The sequence below is a fragment of the Xiphophorus couchianus genome, chromosome 9 (assembly GCF_001444195.1).
Source record: "Xiphophorus couchianus chromosome 9, X_couchianus-1.0, whole genome shotgun sequence".
NCBI classification, from domain to species: Eukaryota; Metazoa; Chordata; class Actinopteri; order Cyprinodontiformes; family Poeciliidae; genus Xiphophorus; species Xiphophorus couchianus.
Genome location: NC_040236.1, coordinates 32,250,290 through 32,267,296, shown reverse-complemented (window position 1 = coordinate 32,267,296; position 17,007 = coordinate 32,250,290). Strand labels below are relative to the sequence as shown.

The following is a 17,007-nucleotide window of genomic DNA, read 5'->3' as shown; positions in this document are numbered from 1 at the left end:
CACAGTGGGACTCTACAACTGAGAAGCTCTCATTGCTAATGTGAGCTTTAGCCACAAGAGCTAATGGTTCAGAAAGTATTACACAGTTCTGCAGTAACTCGCTCCGTTTTCTCAAGTAACTTGTTGGAAAAAATGTCCTTTTAGGAGTAAAATGTTTTACTCAAGTAATATTTCTTCTCTTACTGGAGTAAAATTTCTGGATTATATTTGTATATCTTTGTCCGTCTGATGATGTAATTTTTAAATATTAAATGATTGATAATTTGATCAATTACTTACATACACTTTCACCAAATACTTTTTAACCGTTGAGTCATTTCTTGCATGGCTACTTTTTACTTTCATTTTAGTAGAAACATGTTGAAGTAGTGCTACTCTTACTTGCGTACAGTTTTTGAATACTGTGTCCACTTCTGAAGTACTTTCATGTTTTTTTATTCAGGTTTCTGTTGGAAACTTGAATAACTTCAGATTTTATTCAGACATCCTCTGTAAACTGTGACAGTTTTATCTTATTAGGAACATTCCTAAAATTGGTTCGTTCCCTGTTTAGATCAACAGAGTTATTTCTGTTTGGTAAGCTCCAAAATACTGAAAGAAATGTATTTATTGTTTATTATTTCTTCAAATTCAAAAGTTTATGCCCACTAAAGCTGATTTCACACCTGATATTCCCGTAGATTCGGTTCGATTGAGGAGCAAAATTGCAACATTTGTTACATTTTCAGTAAAACCAACCAAACTAATTTAGAAACCTGTACCCCTCCTCGCCTGTGGTGGCGCTGCACCAAGAACTAGAGGAGGAAATGACATAAAAACGATGAGCAGAGGTCAAAATGACGGATGCAAAACAAAAACTCAACAAACAAAAGAAAAACAAATTATTTTACAGCAAAATTAGAATAAAAGGATTGGTAAAAGCATAATATTAGTGACTGCTTTTTGTCACTTGGTTCCTAACAATCATGTTTTATTTGTTCTGAAAGATTTAAATTGATGGTGAAAGATTCTAAGAAATTATATTTTGACAACAAAACTGTAAAAAAACCCAAACAGAAATCCAATTCTGCTTGATTTGTTTTCAACCTGTAATTTAAATGATGAATCGTTTTTCCCATTGATTTGATGTATTATTGTGTCTCTTTCTATAAGCTGTGTACAATAAGGCTTTAGACAGAATCTGGTTTCCTGTTGATGTCAAACTTCAACAGGAAACCTTCAGTTGTCATGAAAATCACTTTTTAACTGTTTGAGGCCCAGATTTTATTTTCCACGGTTGCATAAAAGTCGCTTCCTTTGCTGGCTCTTCTGGCTGGGATAGGCATGAAAGTGTGAGATCTGCACCACAAAGAGTTAAAAAAAAAATCTGATCGCTTGGTTCGTTGTGCAAATTTAGTCAGGGGAGGTGTGTGTGTGTGTGTGTGTGTGTGTGTGTGTGTGTGTGTGTGTGTGTGTTCTGTAGGTCCTTCTGAGCAAAATAACATGGAAAAGGTGATTTTCCACTATAGTGAGGTTTCCACAGTAAGTTCCCCCAGGCTGCAGCAGAAACATGATTGAATTGTGTGTGTGTGTGTGTGTGTGTGCGCGCGGGCAGGTGTGTGTGTGTGTGTTTGTAGAAATTGGATTGACTTGACTATGACAGTTCAGAGCTCTGCTGCACCTCCATCCGTGTGTCGCGTTTTACTTTAGTCTTTGCTTAAGAATTTGACATATTTCAGTCCAGCAGTTCTACAAATATATTCTTTTACCAGTCAGTTTAACCTTTTAATTATTTTCCTCAGACAGACCTGCCAGATATTTGAGGTTTTTGGTTTTTGTGTGCGTTAGTCTCTGAAAGTCGGAGTCACCAACACTGTTCCTGTTTCTCCCTGTAGGTGATGCTGATGGAGGAACGTCGTCTCGCCTCAACAAATGAAGAAGATTTCACACTCCAACACACACAGTGAATGTGTAAAACTGTTTCCAGGTGAAGAGAAGCAGATCAGAAGGAATCCAGGTGAACTGGAATAACACGGAAAAACGGTAAAAAAGGATTCAGAGCAGCGGCCTTAAAAACTACAATCTGGATGGAAACATGATGTTAGCAAAACATTGTTCACATTAATATCAATATTATGTTACTTTAATATAATGCTATCATTAAACAAGCTCTCCTTTGTGCATTAATATTAATATGAGTTAATATTAATCAATTGTTTTATAAATATCATTGTTTTTCTCATCTGATCTGTCTATTGTCTAAATATGTGTTAAAGCTGCAGAATGTAACTTTAATAAAACATATTTGTTGAAACTGTAACTAGATTATAACAGTTTGGTGTGAAACATAATCTGTGAAAAACTGGAAACAACCAATCAGAGCCAGGAGGAGGGTCTTAGTGCTACCAATCACAATCCCATGTGGCGCTGCTCATCCCCGTCTTGTTGTGAATGCTAGGCTAATTAGCATAGCCACAGATGACAGCTGATAAACCATTTTCCTGTAATTGTAAGTTACATTGAGCAGTGAGTGCATGAGCTTGATTGACAGCGCTAAGCCCCGCCTCCTGACTCTGATTGGTTGGTTTAGGTGCATTTCTCAGGGAGAATTTGGAGGAAACTGATCTTTTCAAAGATAATCTGTCTCATACTGAGAATAAAGATGAAATATTATAACATTTTGCTCATAATTTACTATTTTCTTAGTATGGTCCTTATGCTCCGTTGTACTAAGATTATTAAGGGATGGCAACAGAACTTTGTAAAATAAAAACACTTTATTAAAGTGGGATTTGTTCCTCTACTAAAAATATAGAATTTTTCTAAACATCAGAAACACAATGCGACTGAAATAACTTATTTTGGCAGATGATGTCTGACCTCCTTTAAAACCACTCAGCTTACAGATTTTTTCTTCTTTTTTGTGATTTATTTTTACTTGTAGTGTTGTTAGTTAGTGTTGAACCAACCAGAGTTGTAGACAGAGTATCAGCCACTGGCGACCAGCAGCAGAGTGTAAACGATCGCAACGCTGCGCTCATAACTCACCGCCATTTAAGGAGCTTGAAGGAAGCTGAACTCACAGTTTGTGCGTCTGCCAGTCATTTTAGATTGTCCATGCTTCCTCCTCCTCCTCCTCCTCCTCATCTTCACCGCCGCGGGTCATGAAACCGACTCTGTTGCATCAGACCAAATCACTGTTCCCTCCGCCCAACTTCTGCCACCGCCCATCCACACACGCACACACACACACACACACACACACACACACACACACACACACACACACACACACACACACACACTTGGCATTTGTTTGTCCACACTCTCAAACCACATTAGTGTGTTTGACCCGATTGATGAAGTGTTTTCTGTTGATTGAAATCAGGGTGATCAGTCACTGATGTCTCTGTTTACTGGGCGGAGATGAGACGATAGTGATGGATAACAGATTAATCAGTAAACACACACCACTGATGAGCATCAAGACCTCCACACACACACACACGCCCCCGCACACACACACATACACACGCCAAGTCTCTGTGGGGTTCACACACACACCTTTACTCTTCATCAGATTTTATTCTGTTTGCAACAAAGTTTGAAACGATTAAAACTGAACAAAGGTGTAAATGCAGTGAAATCTATGAGCCGGAAATTCTCATAATCTGAAATTTCTGTCTCCTATTTTTCTGTTTACTAGTTTAAAGCTGGGAATATTAAACATACCTTAAATAAAAATGTAATAAAAAAAATAAATCCAAAAATTAGCATCTTTCTATAATTTGTGGCTGTGAGCTACTTGATAAAATCACATGTTTTGATCATTTTTGTCCTTTTTCTAATATCAAGTCCAAATATTGTAGGTTAAAGATGCAAAAGCAACACACTGTGTTTAATTAGTTACATTGTAATTCTAAATGGGTGCAATTCCACTTTCTCACCAGTAGCTGCGTTTCCATGAAAAATGTGAGCAAAACTTTGTCAATATTCTGCTAATGTCAAAAAAATATAATTTTGCAATATTGCAGCATTTCTGTTAAATAATATGCACAATAATAATCACGTAAATAAGTTTGCTCATGCAGTCAGTCATTAAAAAACATAATCTTCCTACCACTTCCTGTTGTCTTCTTTGTGGTTTCCGGCAGTAGTAACTTCCTGTTGTTGATTGTGTGACTTGTGTGATGCAAAAACAGTGTTTCCTTTGCAGTTTCGGAAAATACACTAATTTTAGGTGAATGTTTAAAAAATGTTAACATAATTCATCTATTCATCCATGAATGACAATAAAAATACATGTAATCTATTTTTAGATCTAGCTTTGGTTGGAAATGTTTTTATATATTTTTACATAATTTTCCAACATCCCATAGAAGAAAACATGTTTATTCTTGTTTTTTATTTTATTTTAAAACCTAAAATTGGTCATAAAATGGTGATCCTTTGAAAATGACAAACACATTTCCTTTACTAGATATTCACAAAATAATACAAACCGTCTCTTTCAAAAGGTCGTGTAACATTTGAGACTAAACAGCTTTAATTTAAAGACAAATAACCTTCCTCACTCACTCATACATAGGGGATATTTATATATTATAAATATGTGAAATGATTCACATAACAGCAGGAATATCTGTAATACTTGACAAATTGCAAGTAATCAAATACACATTTCATTTAGTAACATGCAAAACTATTTCAAACTTGAGGTAGTTTGATTAAATTGATTTAATCAAACTACCTCAGATTTGTTTAAATTGCTGTAAGTTGGTGAAAGGCCGTTAATAGAAGTGTGTTTTGTTTCTGCAGTGACTGTGCTGGTGCAGTGATGGGACGTTGTGAGCAGCGCTGTATCTGCCGGCCCCCAGAGCTTCCTTTGTGCTGCTGGAATTAACTACGACTCGTCACGTGTAACCGACTGCTAACCTCCAACCCCATTCAGGAATCGTCGCCTGTGTGTGTGAGAGGGGCAGAGAAAGGAAGAGGTCAAGCTGTCACAAACACAAGCAAAACCATTGTTCCCAATGGAAAAGCACAGATGCACTCCGACCAGAACAAACACACCAACGGATATACTTGCAAAAACTGTAGATCTCTACTCTGAATCTGCTGGAAATTAAACATGATTTGATGAAACTGCACATATTAAAATAAACTGGAATGTGGTGCGATTTCAACTGAAATTTGACGTAGTATTGTAATCATTTACTTAGCAAACTTAGTCATACATAGATTTAGCAATTTCTTTATGAATTATTTAATTTTCTTCAATGACTATTTGGAGCTTTTTTGTTTGTTCAACAATAAGACTGATATTAATTTCACAGTAGGATCTATAGACACGTTGCAGTGTGAGATTCCGCCCCCTGCTGCTAGCTGACGATGACTAGCATTGGTTTTAGCGGTCAAGTTGCCAACATAACGCTAAATTTTAAATGTATCGGTGACATATATAAGAGAAAATAGATGCTTTGCTACTAATGGTCAATACTACGACAACTGTTTATTTTGTGATTATTAACATTAGCTAATCTAACACAGCTGTGGCTGACTAGCTAATTTAATCACCTGCTCAACTGACGATCTGTCTGAGTTGGTGTTTAGGTCGCCTTTTTTTAAACTAAACTGAAACACCAAATTCAGCAGCACAGCTACTTGTTAGATTGTCATAGTCAAGCTAGCATAACTGAACAACTTCCCTGTCCCTTATCTGTCTGTTGTAGTGTAGCAAAGCACTGCGTCCCTTTTTCTTTAAGATATCACAGGTACATTTAATATTTAAATGTATCTGAGACTCTAAACAACTTTAATTTATAGACAAATAAGCATCTTTAAATGGTTATTTATAGATGGTTGTCTTATTAAAAGCTGTTATTTAAAGATGACAGCTGTAAAGTTGTCAACGTGTCAGCACATTGACAACTTTATAGCTAAAGCCAATGATGGCCTCCTTACTGGAGTGTCTCTCTATGCATGGTTAATGAAGAAGAGTCGTGAATAAGTGCGGGTTGTGTGTGAGGATGAAGACATCGACCGCCTGATGATACGAATCACAATACAGTCTCAGTCTGAGACACAACAGCAGACAAAACGCTTTTCTTCTCATTTATTTCAAATGAACTCAGTTATGTCAAATCCCATTTCTCTTGTCTACAGTGTTTTGTATTTTCTCAGAGATTTTCTTCATTTTAAATATTTAATTTAACATTATTTGACTCATTTTTGAGCAAATCTTAAATTATGACCTGTCTGTTCTGTTCCTTGGTTGTTTGTTTGCTAATGTTCTCCAACAGTGTAGAAGAAATACATTTCTGGTAATTAATGGGCTAAAATGCGGTTGGTGGTGAAATTATAAGAACCTATATGGTGCCAATTTGTCCATTCAGCAGCCAGGACAGCCCAGACTGGGACAATGGCCAAGTGCTTAAGTGGTTTTACGCAAAAAAAAAAAAGTGTTTTCCTTTTTTTAAGCAATTTGTTTGAAATTCCTGCCTGTGAAAAGAAATGTATTGTAATGTAAAAACACATTTGTCACTCAAAACCATACATTAAAGGAGGGAAATGCTGTAATGGGCATAAAACCTGATATAAGAGGCCCTATCACGTGGCAGAACACAGCAGGAAGGTGTTTATTATGCTGTCACATCTCAGCAGGATGCACTAAAATAAATGCCTGTTTGCTAAAAGAAAAAAAAAGTGTGCTTGATTGTGTTTTATTTTGTGAGAGTTCAATTCAGTTTATTTAAATAGCGCCGGTTCATAACACGTTGTCTCAAGGCACTTTGCAAAAAATAAAAAATAAAGACAATTCTTACAATCATACAAATTCCAAGTTAACCCTTTGATGCACAACATGGGTCAAAAATGACCCGCATTCATTTTCCATGTTATTTCATGCTGACTGAGTTTTTCTTTGCTCTGTTTTTCAAAATCAATTCATTTTATGATTGAATATTCCAAGTATTCTTTAAATATCTTGTTTTTAATTACCACAGATCATTAATTTATTTCCTACTTTATGAACAAAATAAATTTTTATATTACTATACATGGGTCATCCAAGTGTGATTTAAAATTAAATGTCTTAATACTATAAAAAAATAAAGTTTCAAGTAATTACTTTAGCAGTGAATGGGGCCAAACAGTTATTTATTTAATACTTGCAACACGTTTGTCATTTTATCACACATACACATAAATCCTGATAACAGATAACAGCTATTGAACTGAACTTTATCTGTGGTTGAACAACTGTAAACTGGTGAAATGTGACCAAACAAAATAAAACACAACTGAACACATTAGTAGAACACAAACTGCCATCTCAATTTTTGCATGCCTCACAAATGATCACTAATTTTTTGTGCTCCTTGCACACCGGCCTAGTGCACTGGGAACACCAGCTGCTGGCTTTTCTGTCTTTCGAAACTGGGCAGATCGCGCACCTCTTCCTTTGGCCCTCCTGTCTGATGTCCTCTTGTAGCTGAGTGGTGGCTGTGTCTTTTTTTAACCCACACCTTCCCATTGCCTCAATAATATGCTTCTGGAGTTTGGGTGTGCCCTCCATGCGCCTCTTCATATGTGGCATGACGAGCTCTTTGCCCAGCTCCTTGATAAATAGTCGTCGTGCATTACTCGCACCACCCATATAATCAGGGTGTTGTGCACTGAAGTTGGTGTAGGCATTGAGTGTGGCAACATCCAGCATATTGTACCAGAGAACCATGGGCCACCTCCTTGTTCTCCGCAGACATGTGTAGTTGCTAACCATTTGATCCATTGTGTCCACTCCTCCTTTCGTTTTATTGTAGTACTGGATCACTTCTGGTTTCTTCTTCTGACTGCTGTTATCCACTGCTTTGTCATCATGCATGGTGCTCAGTAGGACAACAGCCTTTCCTTTCTTCTGCACATAGCTCACCATGGTCATGTTGCCATAGAATCCAAATTCCGAGCTATGAAGCTCCCATGATTTGGATGGCTTCATGATAGATGGTATGTCAGGCTTGTTCTGGCGAAGAGTCCCAACGATGGTCAGATTGTTCTTGAGGAGCTTGGTGAAACTGGTGAAAAAGTTGTCCATTGTCCATGTAGAATTACAAAAGCTGTGCTTGTTCATAACTTAAGAAAGAAAAAATAAAAATGATGATTTTTGGTAAACAAAAACAAGATATTTACTGCATATCTGGAAAAGTAAATGATAAAATTAATTTATTTCAAAAGCATATCGTAGAAACACTCAACCATACATGAAGTAACCTGGAAAATGAATGCGGGTCGTTTTTGACCCGTTTTGTGCATTAGAAGGGTAGTGATACAAAAAGGGTTTTTGTTCAAAAAGTAAGAAAGGAAAAATTTTATTAAGGATGTATGATGATCAAAAACAAGTTAATTGAGGAATACCTAGAATACTGAATGATGAAATTAATTTATTGCAAAGATATAGAAGATAAAAACTCAGCCGGATCACTTTTGACCCATGTATTGCATCAAAGGGTTAAGTACAAACATTCAAATTTGATCCTGGTTACCAAACAGCACAGTCACGCTCCGTTTATTATTCTGATTGAGAAAAAACGTTAAACGGTATGATTGAGTCAATGACTAGCAGCCTTCACTTTTCCTGAACATGAAGCAACAGCAGACAGTCACTGGCATTGTGTCTTTAGTATTAAAGACGATTTATTATGAACATTTTATACTTCCATTTGAGTTTCTACAGCTACAAGAGGACCAAGTGCTTAAAAAACAACCAACTAACCAACCCAGCTGTTTTCGACAACATGTTTATGTTTTTTGGTGTTTGGAAAATGAACCGTTTCAAAAACCTTCAGAATGTTAAGTCACAATCAACGGGCACTGCCCCGTTACCTAGCAACCCCAGTCGAGCCCATCGCCTAGCAACCCAAGAAGAGCACCAGCACGTTTGGTCAACTGGTTTTACTGCTGTACACGCTGTACAATGGCTGCTGGAAAGGACAAGAGTTTGTTCTACAGTTGCATAATTGCACATCTGTTTGCAGCCATTTTGTAATGAGTCTTGGGGGCGTGGCCAGCAGCAGCTTATTTGGATTTAAAGTGACAGGATGCCCTAAAACAGCTCATAAAATATGCAGAACTGAGCAGACAGTATCTAAGAATGACTTTGCGTAAACAATGTAAAGAACATTTTGTATAACCCATAGACTTATCCTAACCTATTCAAGGAAGCATTATAGGTCTCCAAATATTGAGCAATTAAAGTCGGAGCAAGAGGAATGTTTAAAACATTTTATTACTGGCAAAGACGTGTTCATTCGGCTTGGGACTTCTATGTTCGCTGTGATGGATAATTGTTTACGCCACAAGCAGCGGTAAGCTTAGCAGCATAGCTTCTTCACAATCAAACTAGCACATTACATAAGTCACGGGCAAATAGAGATTGGGTAAAGATTAAAACTTCAACCAGAGTTCACACCTCCTGCCAGCCATTGATTCTCAATAGTTGATGGTCAAGCGAAGCGTAGAACAAGGGGCTGATTTCTACTGGGTTACTATCATTCCAAACATCAGCTGGCACAAACTGTTTAGCTAAGATATTATTCTACTTTCTATAAACAGTCAAACTAAACATATAATAAAAAACAAAATCTACCTTTGCAGAATTTTCAGGTATTGCCATCTCCTTGTGTAACAATCTTCCAAGCAGTGACATGAAGCTAATATTTCTGAGCCATGTGTTACAGGATACTCGGTTAGCTTAAAGTGTTACAAAGCAACCGAACAACCTCTAACATTTGACCGTTAGTTTTCTGGATTATTTCTTTGTTGCCTTCAGATGAAATCCTAATCACCTTAAACAGGATCTCCTCTGCCATTGACCAGTGAGCAGCTTTAGTGCCGTGTGTGGCTGCATGAGGACATGTGTGCTGCTCAATCATTTGGAGCATGAAGAACAGAAAGAGTTTGCAGATTAAGGGAAACTCAGGGGATTAAGGTCATTTCCTGTGTTTAAGCTGTAAATTAGCCTTTCACTACCACAGGGGAAAACATACTGAGTGCCACAGTACTGCTCAGGAAAACTTATACAACTGTCTCCCAAGAAACTTCAGACAGAAGATTAACCTATTTGGTTAATGTCAGATGATATCTGGATATTTTCTGCTCTCAGGGTGTTTTCACACCTGAGATTCTGGTAGATTTGGTTCAATTGGGGACCAAAGTTGCAACATTTGGCTGCTTTCATACTGCACTGTCAAAGAATCTAAACCAATCGAAATCCCATTTCCCCTCCAGGCCTGTGGGGGCGCTGCACCAAGACCCACTGAAGGAAACACAAGAAGCACAAAATTCTGCAGCATTCCAGTTACTTGAGTTTGATTTGATGTCCGACCAGAATATTGGCGTTTTAGTGAAGACGCTGGAATTTCAACATGGCGACACCCAAAATTGTAATTTTAGGTTTTACTTTCCATACGCAAACACCACTTTCAATTTGTTCAAATTAGAGTTGCAAGCACTGCATGTAACACTGATTTTAGACTTTACTCTGTCTTTTCCACGTGTATCTTGTAAAATAAATATGTTTCCACCAAATCTTACGATGAGGAGCGACCATCTTGAAATGCAAAGTTTGCCTTACAAGTTATAACTCGTGGTAGCTGGAGTTGAATAGTGCAGTTTTTTTGTATTATATGGTGTATAAACCTTTTAAAATATCACAAGTAAGACTACAAACTTTAGGAAACCATAGATCCATATTGCCTGTGCAAAGATCGTAGTAAATTTACAAATATTTTACAAATATTGTAGTAAACAAATACCTAAGCTTTTAACCATTGGCACAGGATGGAACCATCTACAAAACTGGGGATTTTCTGTGTCTTTACTCACTAAACCTATTTTTGAATGTCCAAAATTGCTTCTTTTTGATTTTTTCTTTTATATATATATTTATTTATTTATTTTATTCAATTAAAGTTAAACAATAAATTGTTATATCTGACTAAAATGAAGTGTACTTTTTGGAAATCCAGTGTAAAATAATAATAAAAAAAAATTTAGGCACATTTTACAGAAAAAACCCCAAATTAAAACCACCAACATATATACTTTTGGCACTACCAGAATTCCCTACAATTTCTTTTTGATGAAGGTTCCTGGTCACTGACATCTGGAAATCTCAAATGCTTTTTATCATTTTCTGGCTTAGAGTCTGACGTTTCCATGGATACCAAATACATCTATGATTAACAGTGTGGAGGTGCAGTAATGGGTATAAGGGAAAAAAATTTAAAATCTGCCCCCTGTTCCAGGGACTTGGGGAAAATGCATTAAATTTTAATGTGACTTTGTTATTTCCCCTCATCTAAATAACATTTTCAACTTGTTAGAAAAACTTGTGGACATTGTGGTGCACATAAAACATTAGTACAGTTTAATTTTCTCTGCTTCTTGTCATTTCTGAATAATTTTTCAAACATTTGAACGTTAAACTTTCATTGTACGGATTCAGAAGTTCACTCATTGTGTGTAGCTTGGCAGGAAACACTGTGACTATTAATCTACACTTGATCCATGATTCCCATTTTACTGCCTTTAAACAGCAGCTATTGTGACATTCTCTTATAATTTTACAACCAATGGAAAAACTCTGTTCTGCTGTGGTGCTGACAGTAAATATGTGTTGGGATATACATTTTATGTGATGACAGATAGAAATATTGTGCATTTAAACTGGACCAGTCAACGTAAGATGCTGAAAGTTTCAGTACCAGCTCCGTTTGTTCAATTCTCCACTTTAATGTTCTCTCTCCCCCCGTTCCTGTTTATATGCAGCTTTTTATAGTGAATAATCTATCCTGTTTTCTCTTCCATAAGCTCTTTGTTGGTTGATTACTGACCCCTTTCACACACACACCCACACACACACACACACACACACACACACCAGACAGAAAAAGGCTGTTTGCATGGCGTACTTTTAGTTAAGCAGAGGGGCAACATTGTCTGCAGGCCGTTTTGACAACACTGCTGTCATTTATTGTGTGAGTGGATTTGTGAAAGTCTGACAGAGGATCCACTACATGAGATTGTGTGTGTGTGTGGGCGTGCGCGCGTGTGTGTGTGTGTGTTTAATTTAACATTGTGAGTCTTTATTTACAACCGTTGGTTGGAGCTATGACAGGGAGCCGTGTTTTTAAATGAAGAGAGCTGCTTTTTATGAGTGAACAGTGACTATCACCACTCTGTACTTACAGCAGACAGAACTGTTTTAAACTCGAATTAGCCTGACTGCATTTGCAGCAGAGCAGGATAAAAATGATAAAATATCAGCAGAGTTTCCCCCAGGAAACTAGCTAAGCTTGCTAGTTTTCTGGATCATGTTTCTCTGTTAAAAATTTTAAAAGTTGAACAAAAAAATCAATAATATGACTTCGTAATGATGTGTTATTGACAATACTTTACCAATAACTGTTGAGTCCTGAAAAACTCAACACAAAAAATGTATTTTAATTGTAAAAATTTAAAATAATGTACATTTTTTGTACTGCAGTTAAATTGCAATGTAGCAATCAGCCAGCAATGTTAAAACACGCTGGTCACATTTAAAGTAAAATAAATTATTTCCAAAACTGGACACTGATATGTATGGGTCACTAAATATTCTTAGGGTACAAAATTAAAGTATTAATTGTATGATGTTTTCTGTTTTGTTCAGTAATGCTGCTTGGTGGAGAATTTTGATTTTCTGGTTATTATTTATCCAGCCTGCAGGATTTTCATGAAATACTCAGAATGAAAAAGTTGAAGAGGTCAAGAGTTATTAACTCTATTAAGATAATAAATTACCTCAAAGGATTCACCTTACCTGAAACATAAATTCATTCTGACATAATTCCTGTAGTCAGGTGATGTTTTTTGTGGATGGTTTATAATTTATAACCTGGAGTTTTATGTTGGTAAGTAAAAATATAGAACATTTAACTTTATCTGCATCTGTTGTGTTTGTGGCTGAGGAGTTGTGGTAACACTTTATTTGAAGAGGTGTGAATAAGACTGACATAACACCTGTTATCAGCATGAAGGAGTCTTCATGAATGTGTGAAGGTTTACTCTTTTAATGGGCTTTTAATGCAACTTTGCATTATCAATGTTATTATTAATTATTAACTTCATGACAACAGTCATAAACATTTATGAAGATTCCTTCATGTTCATAACTGATGTTATGTCATGTCAGTCTCAGGCAAATCCCTTCAAATAGAGTCTGCAGCCGACCAGATGCTAACCGCTGCTAAACATGTTAATCTGGTTTCCACCTGCACCTCAATCTGCTTTATCAGGATAAATAGTTGTAAAAGTACAGATTGTGCTGTTTTTTGTATTCCCCACATATCTTCATATCATTCTTCTTCCCCGTCCTCCGATATATTTTGTTCTTTTATCGTCAGACAGGGTGGAGTTTTATTGTAAAGCTGCAATATGAAATTTTTATAATGTTACACATTCATTGAAACTGTCACTATGTTGTGATAGCATGAAATAAAATGGATAATTCGTGAAAGCTCTTCTATAAGTGCTAACTACAAACAACCAATCAGAGCCAGGAGGCGGGGCTTAGCGCTGTCAATCACCATATCAAATTACTAATCCTCCCTCACTTCCTTGCTCTGTGCTACTGCAGCTAGCATAGAATGATGTTTATGCTCAGGGTAGTTAGCATGACCACCAATGCACATTTATCGGTATTGATTGACAGCATTAAGCCCCGCCTCCTGGCTCTGATTGGTTGCTTTTGTTTGGGAGCGAAGCATTTCTTCAGACAGCAATAGCTCAGGGAAGACGTGAAGGAGATCGATCTTTTCACAGATTATTTGTCTCATATACCATCAAAACAGATATACGTAGTTTTGACAAATATGTAAAAAACATTTTTTTAATATAAAAGTTACATACTGCAGCTTTTTTGGCTCTAGTGGCCTTTATTTGTAAGTAGTTCAACATGGTAGTGAGAGAGGGGAAAGACATGGCAAATGTCGCCAGGCCGGGAATCGAACCTGCGACCACCGCCACGACCACTAAGGCCTCAAAGCGTGGGTCGTGCTTTGCCCCTGGGCCACCACAGAACCCCACATACTGCAGCTTTAAGTAAGACACACAATTTCTCAATTTGCACTCAGCGCCCTGCTGTTTATTTCGGGGTCGTGTTTTACTTTGTAGGATTTCAGTGCAGTGGTGTCAGACGCAGCAGGGAGGTGCAGAGTTGATGTTTGCTTCCTCAGAGAAGGGCCTTACATGCCTAAAACGGAGCGCGTGCGTACAGAGGAATAATGCAGAGCAGTGCGCCTCTAACAGTAAATCCAGTGACCTCTCTGTGCCACCCTGAAACGCACAAACACATTTCTGTGTCCATGTCCTCACTGCAGTCATCGCTCTGTCCTTCTGCTAAAGATCTGAGCGGGTCGGAAGCTTTAATTAAGACAAAAATGGCTCCCAAATCCTTCAGCCATTGGCGGGTGGAAGCCCCACGGAGCAAAGAGGAAATGGGACGATGGAGAGATAGAAGAAACGCAGAAGTGATCATGAATCCCCAAATCCTTGAAATAAGTCTTCAATGGCTGTCAGTAGAAATATTAATATATCAAACTCTCAACATCTTTTAAAAAAAAAAATTTCTCATCTGCTCACTATTGTTGCCATACTGACACTAAAAAAGAAACCAGGAATTGACAGATATTGACTTTAACACAGCAAACGTCTGATGCTTCAAAAAATAACCGATTCCTGTTTCATTTTTGCTTTCTATTTCATAAATCTTTGCTAATTTCTTGGTTTTAATTTCCTACATCGATACACTTTAATGGAAAATTTGGCATTACTAGTAAAATCAAGTGTATTTGTAAAACACCAGGCACTTCAAAGCACCTTACGTCATAAAAACATCGTGACCATTTATGAAACAAGCATTAAACATTACATTTTGTCAAATACCATCAACATCATTTTGATTTTTATTGGAGGTTGGCAAGAAACGTTTTACAAGTCGCATTACCTCCCCCTACTGGTATGGAGTGTGGTTCATAAGGATTTGATTTATGCTATATTACTATATATATGTAGATTTATATACCTATACATGCACACACACACATATACACCCCCCCTGTAGATCTGTACACATACATATCGATCTATCAAAATTATCAAGCAAATATATCGATCAATATTCTAGTTATTACTAAACAAAAAGCAACTCTAAACAGGTGAGTTTTTAGCCTTTACTAAAAGGAACTCTGTGTTTTGGCTGTTTTGCAGTTTTCTTTTAGATTTGTGCTGCATGGAAACTAAACAACAACAACAAATCTTTAATGTATTGTGGTGCTAAGCCACTCAGTGGTTTGTAAACTCAGAACAGTGTTTTAAAGTCTATTCTCTCAGGGTGACGTGCTGTAACTTCCTGGTTTTAGTCAGAACTACAGCAGCAGCGTTCTGGATCAGCTGCAGCATTGACTTTTTGAAATATATATTTTTAGGCAGACCTGTGAAGACACTCCTGCAGTAATCAAAGCAATTAAAGAGAAACACATGGAGAAGTTTCTCCATGGATGAGACATCAGTCCTCTGATCCTGGAAATGTTCTTCAGGGGACAGAAGGCCGACTTTGTAGCCGACTTTATGTGGCTCTGAATGTTCAGGTCAGAGTCCATCATTAGAGTCATAAAATTCAAATTCACAATAATTTTCATCCGTTTACTCCTTCAGTCCATCTTAACCCAAATATTTTTTATCTTACAGTTAAACCTTTTATATCTGATTGTACCACAGTTATGTATTTTACTTATCCTTATTCAACTTGTGCAGAACTTTGTACAGTTTGAGATGTTGGAAAAGTGCTATATAAATAAGTTTGACATTGACATTTGACAATCACAACATGCTGTTTCAAAGATGGAAAAATAATCCGACTGATGACTGGAACGTTAAAGTTAATATGACAGCTCTAACCCTGACCCTACCTACTTCATGCCATGACGACAAAATCACCAGCAACTCAATAAAATACTGAATACACACATTACCACGACACAAGATGAATGCTTTATCTTCAAATATGACTAAAAACCTTGAATACACAAATTCATTTAGTTATTTCTTAGGCTGAATTCAACCTACAGTAGCGTGAGAAAAATTACAGAAAACTTATGTAAGATAAAAACACCAATGAGGTCAGGTAAAGCTGTGTTGTGCAGCATTCTACACACATACACACACACACACACACGCAAACAAACACAAAGTACTATGGTAGAGTATTTGAAGTGGAGCAGGCAGACACACCTGAGAACCTGCATTCTCTGTTTGAGAAGGGAGACCTGTTGTTACCTGCCTTTAGGCGGGGTTCGCACACACACGCACCCGCACCAACACACACAGTGCTGGCTAAAGCAGCCAACAGTTCCAGGTGTGTGTAGGGGTGTGTGTGCATGTGTGAGTGTGTGTGGGCAGGCGGACCCTCCATCAGCATCCTGTCACACACAAGATGTTTATCCAATTTGTCAAGATAATCTTTCCTCAAACCGGCTGCCAAGCAGGGTGTCTCGGCTCTCTTACTCACCTCCCCACACACACAGACACACACACACACAGACACACACACACCTGGGGAAAGGTTCACCGATACCCAGCGCTCGGCCTGAAATGGAGGCCCTCTCCTCCATCTTGCTGCCAGGTAGATTGTTTGTGTTTCTGTTTGTCATCACAACCCAGTTACCTGAGGTCAATTTGGCTTCGTTTTGAAATTTACTCCAGAAATATCATACGAAATTAGAGTTCAAATATCTGAACGCTTTGGATTCAATACCTCATTAGACATCCGATCTGATGTTTAATGTGAAAGTTAAATTACTTAGTTCACTGAACTGGAGTGAAGGCCTGCCTTTATTTGGCTAAAACGTAAAGCAGCACTGTAACATATTCTGAATGGGTGATTTTCATAAAGGTGACCTATTACCTTTACGATCACCTTTAAAGGTGACC

The 17,007-nt window shown here is 37.4% G+C and overlaps 1 protein-coding gene across 2 annotated transcripts in view; it reads left to right on the top strand.

Annotated features, from left to right (window-relative positions):
• Nucleotides 1-6,684, top strand: part of sox2 (SRY-box transcription factor 2) — a 95,611-nt gene extending 88,927 nt beyond the window's left edge. The window contains exons 4-5 of one of the 2 annotated variants that reach the window (XR_003596775.1): nucleotides 1,875-1,996; nucleotides 4,798-6,684. The gene's annotated coding sequence lies outside the window, so the exon portion shown is untranslated. Of the gene's footprint in view, nucleotides 1-1,874; nucleotides 2,023-4,797 lie in introns of both variants that reach the window. The other variant, XR_003596774.1, reaches the window with a different exon arrangement.
• The last annotated feature ends 10,323 nt before the right edge of the window (nucleotides 6,685-17,007 follow it).